General features: G+C 38.1%; 1 protein-coding gene across 1 annotated transcript in view; it reads right to left on the reverse strand.

Annotated features, from left to right (window-relative positions):
* LOC122811571 (cytochrome P450 4F22) overlaps positions 1 to 21,782 on the reverse strand; it is a 363,310-nt gene that overhangs the window by 253,631 nt on the left and 87,897 nt on the right. The window lies entirely within an intron of this gene.

Consider the following 21,782-nt stretch of genomic DNA (forward strand, 5'->3'; position numbering starts at 1 on the left):
GTGACGTAACTAGTCATTCTCCCATCTTCTTACTCATCAACATCATTTTTAAGTTATTAATGTCCTCTTGGCAAGAGGTTCTCCTGTTCGATCCTCAGCTGGGGTGCCTTCTATGCGGAGTCTGCATGTCCTCCCTGTAGTCATGTGGGTTTCCTCCGGGTGCTCCGGTTTCCTTCACATCCCAAAGACATGCTGTAGGTGAACTGGTCCACCACCTAATGCTTTTAATACCTTTTTTACTGATGCTATACAAACACTAGCTAGTCAACTATCACCAAACAACTTCACTCTACCTTCCTGTGAATAAACCTCACCCCCTACTTTTCATTTTCAACCTGTCCCAACAACATATATTATAACCCTTCTACAGAAACTGAAACCATGCTCACCCTCAGCAGACCAACTACCAGCAGAATTCCTACAACAATCCGCCAAAGCTATTGCTTATCCCATTTCTATCCTGATCAATAGAACTATTACCGAAAGTTATATCCCCAGTTTATGGAAAATTTCCCATATTATCCCCCTCCATAAAGGAGGACAATCCACTGAACTCTCCAACTACTGCCCCATTGCCCTCCTCTCACCTTTGGCAAAGATCATGGAGAATGCATTCACAGACAATTACTTGACCATCTAACACAAAATAACTTACTAGCCAACTGTCAACATGGTTTCAGACCATCACATAGCACTACTACTGCCCTTCTTTCCTTCACAGATTGTATCAACAAAAACCCCAATCTAAACAAACTCTCTTCAGCACTATTTATTGACCTGTCTAAAGCTTTTGATATGGTAAATCACCAAATTCTCATCAAAGTACTGACATCCCTGTCACTAGACACATCCTCTATAAAGTGTTTCCAGTCCTACCTTGATAAAAGACAACAGGCCGCATTATGGCACAAGTCTCTCTACTCACCTGCCCATCAACCTTGATGTCCCTCAAGGGTCCATCATAGGCCCACTACTTTTTTCTATATTCATTAATGACCTTCACCTTGCCATCCCCCAAGCTATATGCATACAATATGCGGATGACTCTACACTAATATGCTCAGCCCTCCTCTTCTGAACTTCTCTCTCTTACCCAACAATTGTTTAACACAGTTGAGCAATGGTTCACACATAGATGCCTTCTCCTAAACCCCAAAAAGACTAAACTCCTCCTTTTCTCTCCTACTAAGAAGTTCCTCCTCTGGATTTCTCAGTTAACTCTACCAATAAAACTATTGTATCTCCTGAACCAACCACCAAACTATTAGGGTGTCACCATTGACAATAATCTGAACTTTGATATCCATATTAACAATACTATAAAACTGTCAACAAAAAGCTATGCTCTCTCTATAGGATAAAATCCCTCCTCCTACCTTCAGCTAGAACCACAATAGCACACACTCATCTAATCTCTTCTCTACTTTATGCCTCACCTATTTTTACTAACCTATATAAAAATAATCTTAGCAAATTGGAAATGTCCTACAATAACATTGCCAGATTTGCTACAGGCAACCCATTTAGAACCCACCATTGCATTAATTTAAAGCAGCTGGGATGGCTTGAACTACAAAATCTGATTAAATTCCCCACAACACTCTTTACAAACCTTCCAAAAAACTCCTACTCTATCCACACTCATCACTCCCTGTAAAAACCTGAAATCCTTAAGGTCTTCTCAGAGACTTCTAGTACATATCACTAAACCAAACAACAAGGCTGGAAACTCCCTTTTTTCTAATATTGTTGGAAAAGCCTGGAATCTCCTCCCCAATGAACTCTCCTCACTTCCCTCAGTATCATGCTTCAAAAACAAATTGAAAGTATTCCTCAAAACACACTGGTTATGCCCCTGTACTAAGCCTGACTACTTTGTGTCTCTTAATACTTTGCTCTTCCTACCTCGTCTACTCATTAACTGCAAGTCCTTCCTTATTAACCATTATACTATCTATCTCTAGAATATCTTGATTGTACTAGCATACTATGTTATGCCTGTATTCTGTACTGTTAATTTTACTGTGATAATCTGTAATAGGTACTGTAAATAGGATTTATTTTGTTTGTTTCATGTTTCCTTAGTTGTTACTGTGGCAATTTCATTGTCCTATCTAGGAGCTTATCTCCCCGGGCCTCTACTGAAAATGGACATGTATCCAGTTAGACTAGCCCAGTCAACAAATGAAAAATAAAATAAAAAATAAAATAAATAAAATTGACAAGTATGTGTGTTTTCTCCTACTGTTTGCCTTTTTTCTTGGATTACTGATGGACACATTTGGCATTTTTCTCCTTTTTCACTGATTTTATTATATATATATATATATATATATATATATATAGACACACACACGCACACACATATATGCATTATTTACAAACCAAGAATCTCAGTTTAGTGTCATGCATACCATACACGTATTATTTACAAAGCAAGAATTTCAGCTTAGTGTCATGCATACCGTACACAAAGTATTCATATTATTGTTTCATACAGAATTACAAAGTGGGTAAAATGATAGATAACTGGAACAAGCTTGTCAGTGGCAGGAGTTGGAGACTATTGTAGTCCAAGCACAAGAAGAACAGTATTTTAGCCTAGAATCTAGTTCTGTACAAAAGTTAAATACAAAGTTATGTATATGTAATTTAACTAGATGAAAGGAAATACTTGCTGTTTACTGAACTAATTGCTTATGAAAGCTGTAGTATTCTGATGAAGCTATACCCTTCAATAACTTTTCTTGTAGCCTTTTGGAACAACCCTATCCACTGACAATGAAACCTCCCACAGCTTTGCCAAAATTCATCAGTCTTGATAAGTAATGCTTATTTTCATCTACTAAACTAAAACTAATATTACTGGAATTTTTGTAAGTTCTGTAGGATTTCTCCCTTGAATTGCAGATGCTAATATTACTGGAATTTTTGTAAGTTCTGCAGGATTTCTCCCTTGAATTGCAGATGCTAATATTACTGGAATTTTTGTAAGTTCTGCAGGATTTCTCCCTTGAACTGCAGATGTTTATTTTTTATGTTAGAAGGCAGTTGCTATGTTTAATATGCCTCCTTGTCACAATCCCTTTGCTGGAATACAGCTAAGTGAGTGTAAGTGTCTACAAACTTGTTTTTATGTGTGTGTCTGAGTAAATATATGAATATATTCTTGATCTTTTTTGAAATATTCATAATGCTCTAAATCTGATATTTGCATATAACTTTTGATTATAATTTGTGACGTAACTAGTCATTCTCCCATCTTCTTACTCATCAACATCATTTTTAAGTTATTAATGTCCTCTTGGCAAGAGGTTCTCCTGTTCGATCCTCAGCTGGGGTGCCTTCTATGCGGAGTCTGCATGTCCTCCCTGTAGTCATGTGGGTTTCCTCCGGGTGCTCCGGTTTCCTTCACATCCCAAAGACATGCTGTAGGTGAACTGGACACTCTAAATTGGCCCTAGGTGTGAGTATGTGCATGTGTGTGCCTTCTGTGGAAGGTTGGGCGCCGGGCTGGCAACTCGACACTGTAAAACTCCACTGCCAATCATGAGCGGACAGGTGATCCGCTGTGGCGACCCCTAACCGGGAAAAGCCGAAAGAAGAAGAAGAATGTCCTCTTGGTCTATTTGCGAGTGGATGACTGGGTTCTTCTACAAGCACTCAAGTTCTAAGTACTCAAATCCCACTGTTTTGAACCTAGGTCCTTCATCATCTTGTAGCTAGGGTAGGCTTCTGCTGCTTGTGCTCAAATTCAAAATGAGTTAAGGGCAACCAGCTTTGGGAAGGGAGTGGATGGGATTATTAGGATTAAGGAGCAATCTGGGAATTTAGAATTAGGCAATAATCTGGGAATTTAGGGTTTGGGAGTGGGGGGGGGGAGTTTTAGAGTTAGGGAGTGATCAGGGAGATTAGGTTTGGGGGTAGGGTTTGCTCTTCCTGTGCTGAAGTTTTTCTTCAAGACATACATCCATTCAGATGTGATGCATACATCACAGTGTTTAAAAACTTCTGCATGATGCTGTTACTTCTGCACTGTACATAATTTACTTGATGAATTTAATCTCTAACAACTGGTTACTAAAGCCCACACTCATTACTGCTCTTTTTAAAGGCTGTTTCAGCTGTGATAGATCAGACGAAAATTATGACACCATATCCTTCTTTTGGTGACCACTATCTTATCTGTTCCATAAGCCACGCAAAACTAATGTGCATCCCACCTCTGCAATTTTCAGGAGATCAAAGGAATATGAAGGACTGCCATACTTCCACTTTGGTCTACAGTAACTTTACATAAAGGATACTCTTTATTGTTCAGACCATGCATCAGCCAAGGTCGCCCTTCACACGTCTTCTTAATGATTTGAAGGGAAAATACTTTTCTTACAAGGCATGTAGGGTCATTTTAATAATTTCAGGGAAAATACTTTTCTTGCAATGTATGTAGGGTTAAATACCTTGACTATCCTCCCATGTAAAGGGCACTCATTACCAAGGGTGACAACTGCAATCTTAAGTACACTGCTGAGGGTAGTACTGTGCTAACATGGCTCAGGAAATAATTATCAAAAATTGCCTGCATAATTTCAGTCTTTGATTCATTGATATGAGATATGATTTCTCCTTTAGTGAGAAGTGAAGATCTAATTATTTTCAAGACAAGTTTAATTTTTATTCTCACACACAGAGCTAGTAATCCTTCTCAAGGGTCCCCAGCCCATTACATACAAAATGCAGTCTTAGGTACTAAATTAAGTCTCACTTTTCTGAATTTCAGCAGTGCATTAAATTTTTCAGGCTCTACTATGATTTTTGAAGGAGCAGTTTATCAGGAATTATGTATCTACACAATCACTGTTGCTTGAGTAAATTTATTTATTTGCATTTGGTTACCTAGTAGGTCCAACCAGGTCATGCAAGACCCCTTTTCAGCAGAGGCCTGGGGAGGAAAGCTCCAAAAACATATTAAATGAGAGAAAAACAGAGAGATTAGAGCAGACCCTTTATGAGTGCAAACAATATTTGAAATACAGTGATTGCAGACTCAATGAAAAGTACAAAAGGGGGGAGATTACAGTAGAGAAATATTTGGGGTAGACCAGATATAGAAGAGTGGGAAAAGGAGTACAAAGAGACAGGAATCAAGAGCTAAAGGGTGACAGAGATCCATACTAAAATGTGCAAAAATCGAGAGGATTGAGTTTAAAAGTGGGTGAGGGGGACTCATTATTAATGTGCAAGGATTCACATCAACAGTTGTGAAAACAGCAAAACTCCTGACTTCCACAAATAGTAAAAAACTTCAAACCACTAAAAAAACGTTAGCCACAGGAGCGGACAACATTAAAACAAAAGTGCTTATCCTAATTTTGTCTAATAAAACATTCATCTTAATTTTGTATAATAAGATACTCAGTACAATCCGTTCCTGTGGCTAATGTTCTTTGCATGGTTCAAAAGTTCTAGATTTAACTGATGACAAGAGAAACTCTGTGATTTGAGAAAGAAATAGGAGGGGGTACAACTGATTAACCAGGAGAAGAGGAGGAGGGGCAGACTTTAGAGACTTTTTTCATTTCATTTAATGTTCATTTCACTAAATGCCAAATAGTCAAACCAATTTCATTGAAAACCTTCTCTGTAAGAAATATATCCTAAAAAAGCATTTTGCAGGAGGGCAAGCCCACACCCCCTTACTACATTTACTAACTCCATGGTGTCACAACAGTGGAGAGAAGGAAAAAAACACACAACACAGTGAATCAGTACTTGAGAGCAAACACAGACAGACAGATCTGGGGGTACAACATGATGCTGACCATTGCAATTCACACATTCTGTGTTACTCACTGCCCTAATAACTCCTATGATAAATAAGAAATGACACCATTGCATACCTTCTATATACTTCTACACTGTTCTGTGAAATTAGTTTTCAGTCAAATGGTTTTGACCATTTGGGATTCAATAAAATGAACATTGAATGGAATTACATACATCCAGACTTTACAGTTAAGGAGATAATTGCCAAGATTTTTTTCTTAAAACTCTTTTAAGTCTGAGGTTGTCTGATGTCAGATGGCAGCTGATTCCAGAGTTGGGCCACAAGGCATGAGCACACGGCTTTAGCATGTGCATTTGAAGCCTTGTCCTGGTAGATAAGGTGTTTATCTTTAGAGTAGAGTTCTCTTGTGGGATAGTACCACTTCATCAGTGACATTAGGGAAGGACATTTAGATGGTTGGTGCAGAACAGAGTGGGCCACCTTTCATTTGGTGCACTGAAGGTAACTATGAAATTCCAGCCAGTTGCTTTTATGTAGAAAACGCAGTGGTGAATTCTGGTAGGGAGGCTGAAGGCAAATTTTGCTATTTAGTTGTAGCATTGCAGTGATCTTTGCTGTTGGGAACTATGAATGTAAGTATAAATTGTTGCAGTTTAGATTAGATTGGGTAAGAGGTAAGGATTGGCTCTAGTCTTAAGAGCTTGTTCTGAGAGACAGGTTTTGATTATAAGACATCTAGTTTCTGTGAGACGAAAACCACTTTATGCTGTTTTGGGCAGTCTCCTCCTTCTCCAATGTTTATTTCATTTGTTTTTTGTTTACTAGGCTTGATCAACTGGATTTACTTAAAAACCCTTTTCAGCAGATGCCTGGAGAGCAAAGGTTCAACATACTGCAAACATTTTTAAACAGACATTCAGTTAGTGCATGAACAGACATTAAGTAATATACTTTAACAATTTCATATACATTTGTTAATTGGATTAGATTCATATGACATAAAAAGCAACTATGTCAGTATAAAAGATACTCATGCATTTAGTAGTTGTTGAACATTGATAATTTGAAGAAGTGTATAAGTAGGTTTGTCAAATAGATAATAGATCTTTTGATTAGTACTTATTAATTTAAAGAAATAGAAGTGAGGGAAGGAACTTAGTAGGGCAAAAATGTTAATACTGGAGTTAAGAGGTGGGGTATTCACCAGGTTCAGAGACAATAATATATATAGCTATCATAAAGTTTATGTTAGAAATATACAGGTTGCGGGACAATCAGTTTCACATAAACTATGTATGTGACTCAGACTTGTTAGTAAAACTGTTAGGTTATCGCTGAACCTATCGTTGTGGGGCATATGTTTTTGAGTGAAGATAAACAGTTTGATAGCACTGTAAACTGAAGATTACGGTGGTATATATCCTGGAGATATAAAAGAGTAGATCCACTGATCTTACAGGTGAAGTTTTAGTTGTATATTAAGTTTATGTTCTAAATCGATTTCAGTGGTAGTGGGATGTGGTTCCACAGTTTAGCTACACTAATTGAATATAGGGAGTCACCTGCAGTATTAGATGGTTTGGTTACAGCGATTAGTGATTTTTCTCTAGAATATAAAATTCTTTTGTGGTAGTACTATTGTACTAGAGTTATGGGCTATGCAATTTTCTGGCTTACAGGAGAATTTTGTGTATTATAGTTAGCTAAGAAATAGCTAGGTGGTGCAATAGTTCTAACCAGTTTAATTCGAGTGCTAGGCAGTTATGTTGTGTATTATATTTAGCTGGTAAATAGTTAGGTGATGCAATACTGTAACCAGTTTAATTGTTTGAAGTTATGTGTTCTATATTTATAGATTACTTCCTTCCTGTACTTGCATTTGTTTAAATTTCTAAGCACCAATCAAAAGATCTGTCATTTGAGAAACCCACTAATACACCTCTTTAAATGCTCAGTGTTCAACATCTATTTTATTATAACATTGCTGAAATTTGGACAGTTATGAAACTTGAAGGTTACTGAAGACTGGGACAACATAGAAGAGAGAGACAACATTAAGAAAGTAGACATTATACATCTTTTAGTTATATCACTGAAGTTGTTTTTTACTCTGTATAATGACATTTATCCAGAGCTGCTCATCATCTGGCGATGGTGCCAGAGACTTTTCTGCAAGCATCTCATGGCATCAATGGCCAGACAAACAAAACTAAGTGTGAGTTTGCATTTGCAATGCTTATTCTTACTATACTTTGAAGGTTTACTGTGCCATTTACTGTTTTTCTGTACTTCTTTTCAGTTATAAAGTTACTTTTCAGACTGCTGTAAGGGCTGCTGATCTGTACTGAAACACATTGTATCTTCTGATTGATTAGTTAGTTCCAGGCATCTGTGGTTTCTTACTCCAAAACAGTCATTTTACATTAAGAGGGTCAAAGTCTGCACTCTTGTGGCAGGAGAAAGCTGATTTCAACTATTTGAGCTGAGAACTGTGTGTAGAAGGCTCATTATATGCTTTCCTGATTGTCCCTAGGTCATAGTTAGTTTAAAACTTGCTTTTTTCTAAGCATTTACTCTTCTCACAGCAGGGTTGGTGGTCCCTTGCATATACACAATCACCAGAAATTGAAATTTCTCTACAAAACCACCTCAAAACTTTATCTCGGAGCCACATTACTCACAAGGCAAACAGTTTGTGCGGTGAGCAGCACTTATGTATTTAGCTTGGAATATTTAAGTCAACATTACCTTATCGCAGCACCCAGGACTATCGCTGCTCAGACAACATCGGATTTGGGTGTTGGGCAACATCACCAGCTAACATACATCTCAACTGTACACATTTTCACAGAATGTTCAGATTTCTGCCTCACATTTTTGGATTGTTTTTCATAAAAATTGTGTTTTTCTGGCAAATTAGTGGCAAATCATTAAAGATTAAAGTTAGAAAATATTGACAGACATTTGAGTTTCAGACTTCATACCCTTCATAAAAATTCATGCTAATGCAAAACTTGTATTTCTATCAACGTTCTAAGTTTGTAAGAACAATACTTACGAATTGTCCCTGTTTTGGGGCCTTTGTCCTACTTTTATTCATGGCTTTGCCCAGATTTCTTGCTCTAAGAGGTTGAGAGGTATGCTGGCTAGGCTAGTTACAGATTACATCAAGTAAGCACCCATCCCTCATCCAGTTGCAAACACCCTCCATTGCTATCCCTTGCAAAGTACAGTAGGACCTGCAAACACAGCTGGGCACTTTCCTACCATCTCTTTATCCAGCTTGGTTGACATGGGCATACTGAGGCAATGTAGCAATTGCCTCATATACACTAACAACCACTTAATTCTTGAACAGGAAAATACAATATGTGAGAGATGTAGTTATACATTGCAACTGGAGGCTAGACACTCACATACAGACACAAAAAGAAACAAACAGGTTGTCAATGACTCAAACATATCATTCATCGCACTCACAAAGGACCACACACATAAACCCACATATGTGGAGGTGCTCACATGTAACTTACCCAAACCTCAAAGGACTCTCAGGCACAGTCATCAGAAACTTCACATGCACACAGACAAGACAATTACCATCACTACACATAAAGCCCCATCTCATTGCAACATTCTGGTCATAGGTGACTCCACTGTGAGACACACTGATGCCCCCTTATCATGCTTACTACGGAGAAGGTTACAGTCAGTAACCTGTCAGGGCTAGGATCCATCCGATCACACAAGCACTAAGATCACTTACCTGTAAGTATCTTAGCATGACTCAGTCATAGTCCATGTGGGCATGAATGACCTGAGACATACCTACTTGGACTTTATGAAGAGAGACATGATTGAGCTCTCAGAATATGTGCATTAGCGTAAGACTTAGCAGCATTTTACTATCTCCAACGATGAAGTCATAATACCAACAGAAAATGATAATGGCTTAGCTACTGGTGTCATTCCAAAGAGGCCCAATATTTGTCAGCTAGGAAGGACATGGTCAACAGGTCACATTACTTTGCCAGGGATGGTCTTCACCTGTCACCTCTACGCTTCTGGATATTGGCCAAAATATCATCCACCCCTATAGCGCCTTTTTTCGGCACTGCCAAACAGGCAAACCTTCCAACATAACAAAAGCTGCTCAGGAAAGTGAAATGTGTTACTGCTCAGTGCTAGGAGCCTCAACAGAAACTGCACTCCCTGGAAGTTCTCCTTACCATGGAGAATGCGGACATCTGTGTAGTTACAAAAACATGGTTTAAAACCATGGAAATTATTCCTGCACTGCATGGCTATAATACCCATCATACATTCTGTTCACCCACTGAACATGAAAGAGTGAAAGGTGGAGGTGTATCTATCTACATAAAAAATAATCTCACCTCAGGGCTGGTCAAACAATATGACATGCTTGAGTTACTCCATGTCCAACTAACTATGGGAAAAATGCATTACTATATTCTTGCTAGTTACAGATCCAACTCCAGGAACTAGGAAACCAACACATTATACCTGAAGTTACTTGAAGCACTCACCATGCAGCCCAGTACCATACTTATGGGTAATTTTAACTACCCCATTCATTAACTGGGAGGCATATTCAACCACAAACATGCAGGCCCACAGATTTCTTGACTGTAAATTCAAATGCCCTGGAGCAGCTGGTCTGCACTCCCACTAGGGGAACAAATATCCCAAATTGGGTACTCACAAAAATGGTGGGGGTGCTGCACCCCTCCAACCCCATGTGATGTCCTCACTGGTAGATCAGATCACAATGCAGTCTCCCTGTCAATTAAGATAAAACTACATCTCCACCAAACCTCAAAAACTTTAAGAACTTTTCTAAAGCAAACTATCCCCTATTAAGTGACAGCATAACTAGATTCAAAGCTCCCCCAAATCCAGAAAACACTGAAGCCTATGCAGAGCTGTACACAATAGCCCTGTATGACCATATAAACAACTGCATAGAAACAGCACTACCAGACCAAAATAAACCCAGAACAGACTGCAGAAACAATCCACCCTGGCAGACCCCTGTACAACAAAAGGAAGACAATCCTGTTAAGTAAGAGGGTATGTGCAGAAAAGAGCAACAAATGCCTCATTAATAGAAACAAGTCAATTAGAGAACTAGATAAGTATCTGAAAGCAGACTTTGATGTAAAAATAGCCTCCAAAGTGAAGGATAACAATAAGGCATTTTTCAGTTATCTCCACAATGTTAAGGGTAACACCCAACAATGTGGTGGAATTAGTTATAGATGGCATCATCTATACTCAGCCGGAATATATAGCTAATCTGCTGGCTAATAAATTCATCTCAAATAATTTCACTTCCCCATCACCCCCAGTTCTCCCCCAAGAAATATCCTCCACCACTCCACCACCAGTTATCACCAAAGACCACATTGCCACTGTGCTCTCTAAAGCTAAAAACACTGCTTCAGTGGGGCCTGATGATATACCAGGTTGCATCTTAAATAGCTTAAATCAGAACCTATCAGGCCCATTAGGATCTCTATTTAACCACAGCCTCCAGACTGGCTTTGTCCCAGTAGAGAGGAGAACAGCAACAGTGATCCCTCTGAATAAAGGAGGACCATCGACTGACATGGGAAATTACACACCCATAAGTTTGACTAATTTTATTTGTAAATCCATGGAAAGGATACTCATGGACCTTATAAATAATGACATAGGAAACCTCCAAACACTGGACCCGACCCAGTTCAGCTTTGTCAAGGGCAGGTCATGCATAGCCGGCCTTAGGAATAGGCCAACTAGGCATCCACCTACAGTGCCGCTCTAGCAGGGGCACTTTTCCAGTAATCTGGACAGTGTAGGTAGACCAGGATGGGTACATTGGGTGGTGTTGAGAGGCGCTGTGGAGACCTTTTGCCTAGGGCACCAGCTGAACAAGGGCCAGTCCTAAGGTAATTTTTACTGAATCTGGTGGACTTCTTTGAGAAAGTCACTAAGACCACGGATGACAGCAAAACAGTACATACCACTCATCTAGATCTGGCCAAGGCATTTGACAATTCCCCACTCATGCATTACAAGTAAACTTATAAAACTATGCATAAATACCTATGTTACCACATGGATAGCAAATTGGCTCACATACAGGAGACGTGGTTAAAGTGGGTTAATCCAGAACCAGCAACAGGACAGTTACTAGTGGTGTGCTACAGGACTCAGCACTGGGACCACTCCTGCGCAGAATCTACTTCTTGAATGCCAAGGCCAATGTGGAAGGCTTATAACAAAGTTTGCTAACAACTGCAAGCTGAGGGCAATCACTGAATCCCCCAACAATGTAGATATCTTCAGGAGAGTCTAAATCAGACAAATGATTGGTGTCAGAACCATGGCCTGAAACTAAATGTGAATAAATGCATTATCATACACTTTGGGAAGTCAAATACCCCACACCCCTAAGAGTAGACTCAGAGGTGATAGATCTAGATACACAGATAGACAGTAGCCTGAACTTTGACTGTCATGTGTCCATAGTGGTGAGGCTGTCTTTCTATGTGGCACAACTTATCAGTAAGGGTATTCCATCCAGATCTGAGGAAATTATAGTCCCGCTGTACTCAGCCTTCATTAGACCAATAATCAAATACAATGCACCATTTGGAATGTACGTGACTAGGCAGTTACAACAGCTGGAGTGAACTCAGAGGTTTCTCACAAGGAAAATACAGGGTGTTAACCACATGTCCTATGCAGACAGACTAAATACCCTATCTGTTTCCTCTTATCTCCTACCAATTAGTACAGGGTGACCTATGTCTGACCAACAAGGCACTCATAAATCCAGCCCTGATGGACCTGCTACACATCTGCAAGACAAACAGCATGAGAGTCACCTGTTCTAGGGATTTAAACTTAGTGACTCAAACAAAACATGCTGGAGAGACAGATGTGTTGAAGATTTCCCCTTCTTTGGAACAGGCTTTCTGTTCACATTAAGCATAGACCTTCTCTGGCCCTCTTCAGGAGCAGTTTGGATTGATGGACAGGGAATCACAAATTCACACCTGGGATAGTGCCTATGCCCCTTATGGACAGGAGCAATTTGTAAAATACTCAAAGTATAGGCACAATCACATGTCATCTTCTTGTCCCAAGGTGCCATATACTGGGAAAATTGGGTTATATTGGCTAGGCTTGTAAAGGCTTTTGTGCCTTTAGCCTAGTAATTTCCAATGAACCTAGTTTTTTATGATTTATTTTTAACCAAGTTGGTTATATGATGATTTTATTTCAACTGGACATATATGATGTCACAAAGTTATTGTGTATGATTAACTTGTTTTGACATAGTATTGTGATATTTATGAAAGATGGAATTACTTATTTCTTGTAACATGATGCTCACTCAGAACAAAATCTTAAGTTATTGTAGGACAACCCAGAAATCCTCATCCAATAATGCTGCCCTGAAGCCTGTCCTCCTTTGTCTAGACTGGGCATCTAACTTGCAGTGGTTAGTAAATGAATTCATGTTTATCCAAGGTGTAGGCTCAGTTAAATCCTCAACACAGATCAGTTTAGGACATGCAACAGAAACAGCAGCAATGATAAGGAAATGATCTCTAATAGCACCTCTCTATGGTTTGTTGTACACATCATAAAAGGCAAAACATCGACCCTGCTACTTCTCCTGTTTGTTTGTTCAAAGGCAGACCTTATCTTCCCTTTATATAATGGCCAAATAACTGGCCAGACCTTCTAATACCTTTTATCTTTTCCATGTAGCATCTGAGTTGTTTGTGCATAAACAAGGTATGCAATATAACAAAAATAATAAAGAGAATACCACCAGGGAGTAAATGCTCCTCCACCAAAGCCAATGAATAAAATCAAAAATAAAAATGCACAGGAGCAAACCAAGGCTTAACGATAATGCCCACATATAAGAAACAACCAAGTCCAACTGTAAAGTTCCACAAAAACAAAAGTCAATGAAAGAATTCCAAGGATAATATCCAAAATAGGAATACCAGTTTATAAATAGGAATACCAGTTTATGTTAGAGGATTTGACATGTTGTATTATTTGCCTGTAGAGGCTGAGGAGGGTGGTTTTCCATTGTTAAGGCCTCGTCTCAGTTTTCTTAGAATCAACCTTTTGCATTTGTTGTAAAGTTTGTTGATGGTAAATGTCCACCAGGGTGGCTTGTTTTTACTTGGAGCTCTGGCTTTGGGATTTTCACTGAAACAACAGAGTCTATACGCTTGTACAAGTGATAGTACAGGGCTTTAGTGTAAGCTTTGTTGTAGTTACCATTTCCAGTTGGGGGAGGGGCTTGGAATGCATTTATATCTTCTCCTAGGAGGTTATAGTTTGCCTTGAAGTTTTTTAGTCTGACTTTGCCCTTTGTGAGTTCTGGTGTTAGTGCCAGTTTGAACGTGACTGATTTGTGGTCAGATTTAACTAATGAGGGTCCAACTGTTGTGGTGGTGTATCTGTTTGTCATGTTAGTGAAGACCAGATCTAGTATTTTGTTCCTCTTGTTGCAGTTTGTTAACTCAATTTGTTCCAGGAACAAATTGAGTTAACAAAGTGAAGGAACATTTGCGCTAGTGAGTTAGGGTTAGAGTAGGTTTCTATTTGCTTGCCAGCAATAACTCAGTTTGTGAAGCTTTTCTTTTCTTTCCACAGTTGTGCAACTTGTGGAGCTAGTATATACAAAAAAGGAGTTTTGGGATGGAGATGTAACTTCTTGAAAAAAATGTTTAAGGCTCTTCAAGTTAAATCTTTGCTTATACATTTAGGTAGGCGGAAAAAGTAACTATCCAGCAGACATTTTAAGCAAGATGATTTCTCGAGAAACAGAACATCAATTGATGATGGTTTAGTCACTATTTTAAAGCTTTATTTCCAACAGAATTGCTTTAATATTTTAAATTTTCTTAGTCTGCAGCTTTATTAGAGTGTTCACAATTATCAGTGTTGCGCTGAATGCATAGCAAGACTCGTTGATGTCGTAAGTCCTGAATTCTAGATGTAGTACAGCTGTATCTTGATCACAGTGCTGACAAATACATAATTCATTAGTTAAATCATGCATCTATTATTATCTACAGAGATGCTAATAAGGTCCCAAGCATTAGCTTTGAGCATTGTTCATTTCAATTGCAGCCTAAATGCAAGAGAAAACAAATGGTACTCCAGAGGAATGTGGTATGGTGGCTTGAGGTAAAGTGTCATACAGTTCAACACCAAAATGGCACTATTTTTGGGATAGGGTGGGAAGAGAATACCAAACATTAAGGACACACACTAAATCAGACTGTGCACCCTCCCTGCAGGACATTGTACTATTCGTACTGGCAGAGGAAGAGGCACTGTTAAGAAAAGGTACATGCTGTGACAGTCTGTGTGCCTTGCAGTCATATAGCACAATTAGTACCAGTTTACAGGACAAAGTTACATAAGGGAACATACAGTGCCATATGAGCTTTACACTTAAGGGTTTTACATTAAATGACACGAGCACATGGTTACAGTATATACCTTTCCTATACAGCATGCAGTTGCTGCAGTGAATAAATGTTTTTATATAGGGAATGGGAAACACACACACGTCATGCACGTACACACTCACAGTGTACTCCATTTTGACAACTGAAGTATGCAGGTATTAGATGAACAGTTTTTAATGCTTTGCAATTCCATTTTACTTATGTATTCCTACATACTAATAAGCATTTGCATCTCACCTGACACCACAACACAGTCTGGATTGCTACAGATCCCTGTTTCACTGTAGTAGCATACACATAAATGCTCAAAAATGAATACCTGGGACTTCCAAGATGGCTGCACATTGAGGAACAGCTTAATTTTAGGTCTCCCAGTGTGACAACAGAAACCCAGTAGAGAAGACCAGTATGCTTTTGTGTTTCTGGGTAAATTTCAGTAAATGGCTACTAAGTGTACTGCCTGGATTCCAGGGAAAAAGAAATACAGAAGACCTGAAAGAAAATCAGCTACAAAAGGTGAGGAAAAACATTGACTGGGAAAAAGTCTGGTAGCTGTTTAGCAAAAAGCAGTGCAACCTCCAAATATGACTTCCAGTAACCTAGAGGAAAGTATAAGACAACTGCAAATAAATGAAACACTGATGGAGTATACCAACTCAAACAACAAAAGGCTGGAAAAAATGAAAGAAGCTTTAAACAGATATTCAGATAAGGTGATAAAACTACAAAAATCAGAGGTTGAAATGAAGAAATGGTTGACTAAATATGAGAGTGCTCAAGAAGAGATGTTTAAAAAAAATAATAGAATTAGAGGAAAGAACATGTAGGGGAAAACCTGAGATTTTTCATCTGTACCAGAGAAGCTGGAAGAAACAGACTATGAAAGCACAAATAAGTAACTGGACTGGTTTTCCACAATAGGAGTTGTTAGTTGAAAGGGCACATCATGTGTATGCTCCAAACCTGGCTATGAGAAAGCAACCTAGACATTTAATAGTAAAGATGCAATCCTACCAGTAGAAGGAGTTGATTCTGACAAAACGGTGACCAATGACAAAGTACTAAAAGTGGGAGATAGAGTGTTTGTGGAGAATGATTACTCATTGTACACCACGCGGAAGATGAGTAAATTTATTCCACTATTTAGTGAATGTTGAGAAGTTGGCATGAGATTCAAACTGCTATACTCAGCTTTCTTCAAAATATTCTTCCTTGGAGGGACAGAATCATTTTTTGATGAAGTACATGCTAAAGAGGAAATACAAAAGTTTGTCCAACAAAAAAAGTGAGCTGTGAAACAGGAGATTTTGCTTCTTGTTCTTCTGGTAATAAAGATCACAGATGGACTGTGCCAGTGAAACCTTTTCCAATGTTTCAACAGAAAATGCTGGAAAGAAGGAAGGGAGCACAAGCGTTTATTAGAAGAATTGTCAGTACTTTAGAAATGAAGCAGAGACAGGATTTGGAAGATGGAGATAAACAGGAGTAAAACCAGTAACTTGGAAATTGAGAAACGTGGGATTACAAAGCAATAAACATATTTGTGAAATATGACAAAACAAGTAAATTTGGAAATAATGGATTTTTTTGGACTTTGTTGGACTTGTGGGGGACTCTAAAATATATGTCACTCTTCATGTCATTAATGGTCAGAAAATACTTAGGGGAGGGTAAGAGGAGGGAGAAAGTTAACTGAGTAAAACAACTTTTTTCTTAATAGTATTATTTTTATAGTGTACGATTTTCTTTGCATGCTATAAAGTAAAGTTTTCTCATTTATTTTTAAGTGTAATGGGGATACTATTGTAAACAGGTGCTCCCTGTTTTTCTCTTTCTCCCTGTTTAGTTTTAAAAAATGTAGCAACTGCAATGTAAAAAAAAAAAAAAAAAAAAAAAAAAAAACAGAAGAAGAAAAGTCTGGTTAAAAGTTTTAGGAGAAAGCAAGTAAATGAAAAAGAATATTGAATACTATGAGGCCTGTTTTCTAGCAAAGAAATGTATGCTTATTAGCAAGTCTGTATTTGGTCCCCATATCGCCATGGAGACAATCTTCTTTTTCTTCTTTTGGCTTTTCCCAGTTAGGGGTCGCCACAGTGGATCACCTGTCCGCTTCATGATTGGCAGTGGAGTTTTACAGTGTCAAGTTGCCAGCCCGGCACCCAACCTTCCATGGAAGGCACACACACAAGCATGCACACACTCACGCCTAGGGCCAATTTAGAGTATCCAATCCATCTACAGCATGTCTTTGGGATGTGGGAGGAAACCGGAGCACCCAGAGGAAACCCACAAGACCACAGGGAGGACATAAAGACTCCACACAGAAGGCACCCCAGGTGAGGAACGAACTAGAGAACCTCTTGCTGTGAGGTGGCAACACTAACCGCTGCACCACCATGGCCGCCCTCCATGGAGACAATCTGGCAAAGAAAAATTGGTTACAATCTGTTAAAGAGAAATTGTCTAAAAAAATAGAAATTCGGTAAGAGATAATGTTCTATAAAAGCATTCAGGTGTTTTCCCAGCTGGGAGAGCAATAAAGATAAGACAAAACCCGACGGCACATAGCAAACACACATTCTGCACAATGCATATTAGCATGGATAGCCTTTATTTTCGGTTAACTCAAGTTTATGAGCATGGCTGTCAGTTTAGGACATTTGTTCCTATTAGGACAGTAAAACTTCAATATTTGAAGATGTTCATAGTTTTGTGTGTTAGTATAAATTTTATAGTTTTTCAGGGGTATTAGGGTGTGTTTGTTTTTTGTTTGAGGGCTTTAAAAAAAAACATTTTTGTAAGATGTGATGTAGGCTCAAATGGATATGACAAAAAAAAATGGTATAAAAGTTCAACCTGCCAAACAGTGCATGCATGTAACACAAAAGCTGGAACTAGACATTTAACAAAAAGCTGTTATACATAAAAATGGGAATAATAACTTAATACAATGGTGCTTTCTGTAATGTCTTTAAATGTCAATGGTCTCACAGATAAATACAAAAAGAAGAGAGTAGTGAACTATATTAAAAAATGTAGAGTGCAAATAGCTATGCTACAGGATGCACACTTGAAAAGAACTGAACATGTGAATTTGATAAAGAAAGGTTTTCAGGATGGTTATTCAGCAGAATACCTGGGACAAAGTAAAAGAGGAATACTTATTATTAATTGCAAAAGGAGCTCCAATAGTGACGGAGAGGATAAAAAAGACAATAGTGGTAAATTTGTAGTACTAAGAGGCTTCTGGCAAGGGAGGAGGATTACACTGGCATGTATTTATATTGGACCTAAAGCTACTATAATGGAGCTTAAGAAAATTCTGGGTGAAATAATCAGCTTTCAGCAAGGAATATTACTTACAGGTGGGGACTGGAATTTGATTTGCAGTAGTGAAGATGTGCCTGTGGGACCAGAAGGGAAAGTATAAAAAAAAGAGGGTAGACTTTTGAAGAAATTTATAAAAATATTTGGCATGGAAGATGTGAAGTCAGTAAGAGAAGTTCAGGGTGAATTTACATATTATTCCCAAAGATACAAAAACTGGAATAGGCTAGACAAAAATTATATTTCACAGGAAATTGTGCCTTTAATTGAAGGTCTTGATATGCACCCAATAACTATTTCAGATGATACGCCAATAACAACCAAAATAAAAACACAGGGTAATTAAATAAAAATGAGATGCTGGTGCTTTACCACCTATCTGCTGAAAAGAGGAATTTAAGGCATGGGTAGTGGAAAATATTCAGGAGCTATTAGAGAAGACAGAACTTTCTTATGAAAATATAGGTAGGGAGTAGGATAAAATTAAAGTGGAGTTTAAGAATAGGGTGGAAATAAAAGAAAGGGAGATATGGTTAAGAAGTAACAATAATTATTTAGAGATTGACAAATGTTATAGGTATTGCAGAATAGGGGGATTCTCACAGAACAAGAAGAGGAGCAACTGCAGAATGCTAAACAGAAAATAAGGGATGACTTCAATAATATGCATGAGTTTAGAAAGACTGCTGTTAAGCAAATGATTTTGATAATAAATCTAGAGCACAGAAATGTTTAGCACAACAACTCAGGCAGCAGAAAGTAGAAAGGGCTGTTGCCAAGCTTAGGGAGCCTATAACATGGAAGTAACAAGAGATCCTGTAGAGGTGTTAGAAATATTAAGGAAATTCTATGTATAAAGCAGAGAAATATGGAAACTATAAAAGGTACAAATGGAAATGTTTTTGGAAGAAATAAATATGCTAAGGTTAGTGGGTAGATGAGGCTCACTTACTAACAGTTAGGATAGGAGGAGATGAGATAAAAATTGTAATGTATAACCAATCCACATATAGATAGGAATAGATGGCATCCCTGTGGAAGTCTGGAAGCTAGCAGGGACAAAACTGATAAAGATCTGGAAGGTTTTGTTTAACAGTATTTTAAGAGAAGGAGAAGTACCAACATCCTGGAAAAAAAAACTGTTGTAGCTGTAATACCTAAAGAAGGTAAAGATCCATAAGATCCAGCTTCATACAGGCCCATTTCAATAATAAACCATGATTATAAAGTGGTGTCTATAATGGCAAAAAAATTTGCAAAAGTGATACCAAAACTGATGGATATGGATCAATGTGGTTTTGTAGAGAGGAGGAAAACATTTGACAAAATTAACATAACACTGATGATCCAGAGGGAAGAAGAATGTAGGAAAGTACCACTGTTATTGGTGGGTCTTAATGCAGAGAAAGCATTTGACAGAGTAAGCTGGAACTTTATGAGCAGGGCAATGGAAGCATTTGCATTCCATGATAAAATTATACGATTGACCAGGAGGATATATGAGGGATTGCAGGTGGAAATAAAAATGGGTGGGGTCCTCTCTGATAATTTCTCCTTGAGTAGAGGAACCAGGCAGGATTGTCCTCTTTCCCCTTTGTTATTTGCTTTACATCTAGGACAATTGGCAAAGAAAATAAGGGAATCAGAAATTCAAGGATACAGTTGGTACTGTATTCTTGAAAAGCTGGCTGTATTCACCGATATTATTTTGTCCCTGACAAAACCAGAAAGGGACATCACAGTGTTGTGGAACATTTTGAGACCGTTTCAAATCTTTTCAGGATACAAAATTAATGAACCTAAAACAAAGGAAATAGCAGTAAATTATGTAAGCACACACAAATGGGTTCAGCAATATCCATATTTATAGGACATGATAAAATTAATTATTTAGGATTGTGGATTAAAATGATTCCAGTGTGCCAGCTAAAGATATGTGGGAAAACACCAAACAAAAGATAATACAAAAACTGAGAAAATGGAATCTCTGTTACATGGATACAGATAGCAAGATACAGTTAAAATGTTTTTAGTCCCTTTAGTATTATACATAGGTCAGACATATTTTTATCAACCAGTGGATAGCAATTAATAAAGAGCTGAAGAATTTTATCTGGGAGGGGAAGACAACAAGAGTCAAGTGAGATAAGGTGATTCTTCTAACAGAACAAGGTAGATTGGGATTACCCAATTTGAAGGGGTATTTTAGAACACAATTAAGACCTCTAAACATAGCACAAGCAGAAAAGTATAATTTAAAGTGGAAAGGGGTGATGATGAAAAGGGGGAAGCTCAGGAAACATGAAGACAGAATGGGATTTTGGATGCAGACCTTTAAGGAGAATAATAATAATCATACAGAATATTATATTAACAAAGTAGCAGAAAGCATTCTACGAACAAGCCAACAAGGGAATGGAGAAAGGAGATTCTGTTGATAAGGATGATACAAACAATAGGCAAGAGGGGGCTGGAATTTATTGGAGGAAATGGCAAAGAAACCAAGGTATTGGGAGCAAGTAATTAGAAGAATTAGAGGAAAAGGTAATAAAATGGGAGGCCAAGAATTTATTTGGACTGCAGGTTAGAGATTGCCGTCCCTATCAAGGATTGATATCACAGTATGGGCAAAGGGAAAGAAATAGGGGGATCCTAAACAAAAAACCAACACTGGTTTAGTTTATAGTAGAATCTAGAACAGAAGCTGGCATTAAAAAAGGAATGTTTATTTATTTATTTAACATTTGCTTACCAGGATGGTCCAGCTGGACAGCTGGTGCCCGTTTTCAGCGGAGTCCTGGGGGGAAAAGCCCCAGAAAAAAAATTACAGAATATAAACAATATATATAGCAATAACACAGGTTACAAATATAAAAGGTTAATACAGTAGTACAGAGGAATTACATACAAGAATAAGTGTACTACTCTCTATATAAAATATTATATGATAACTCTAAGCATCAATCAGAGGAGGTTAGAAAGGATTGGGAAAGAAGACTGGATAAGCAATTCACAAAGAAACAATGGGGGATATATGTATGTCTCCCAAATATGCAATAAAATCTACAATATTTAGGATTTTTTTCTTGAAAATATAGACTCCAGAGAATTTTTCCTCAGGTAGACAGCAAATGTTGGAGGTGTGATGGGGA

This window comes from Protopterus annectens, chromosome 9.part0 (assembly GCF_019279795.1).
Source record: "Protopterus annectens isolate FY-2018-M chromosome 9.part0, PAN1.0, whole genome shotgun sequence".
NCBI lineage: Eukaryota > Metazoa > Chordata > Ceratodontiformes > Protopteridae > Protopterus > Protopterus annectens.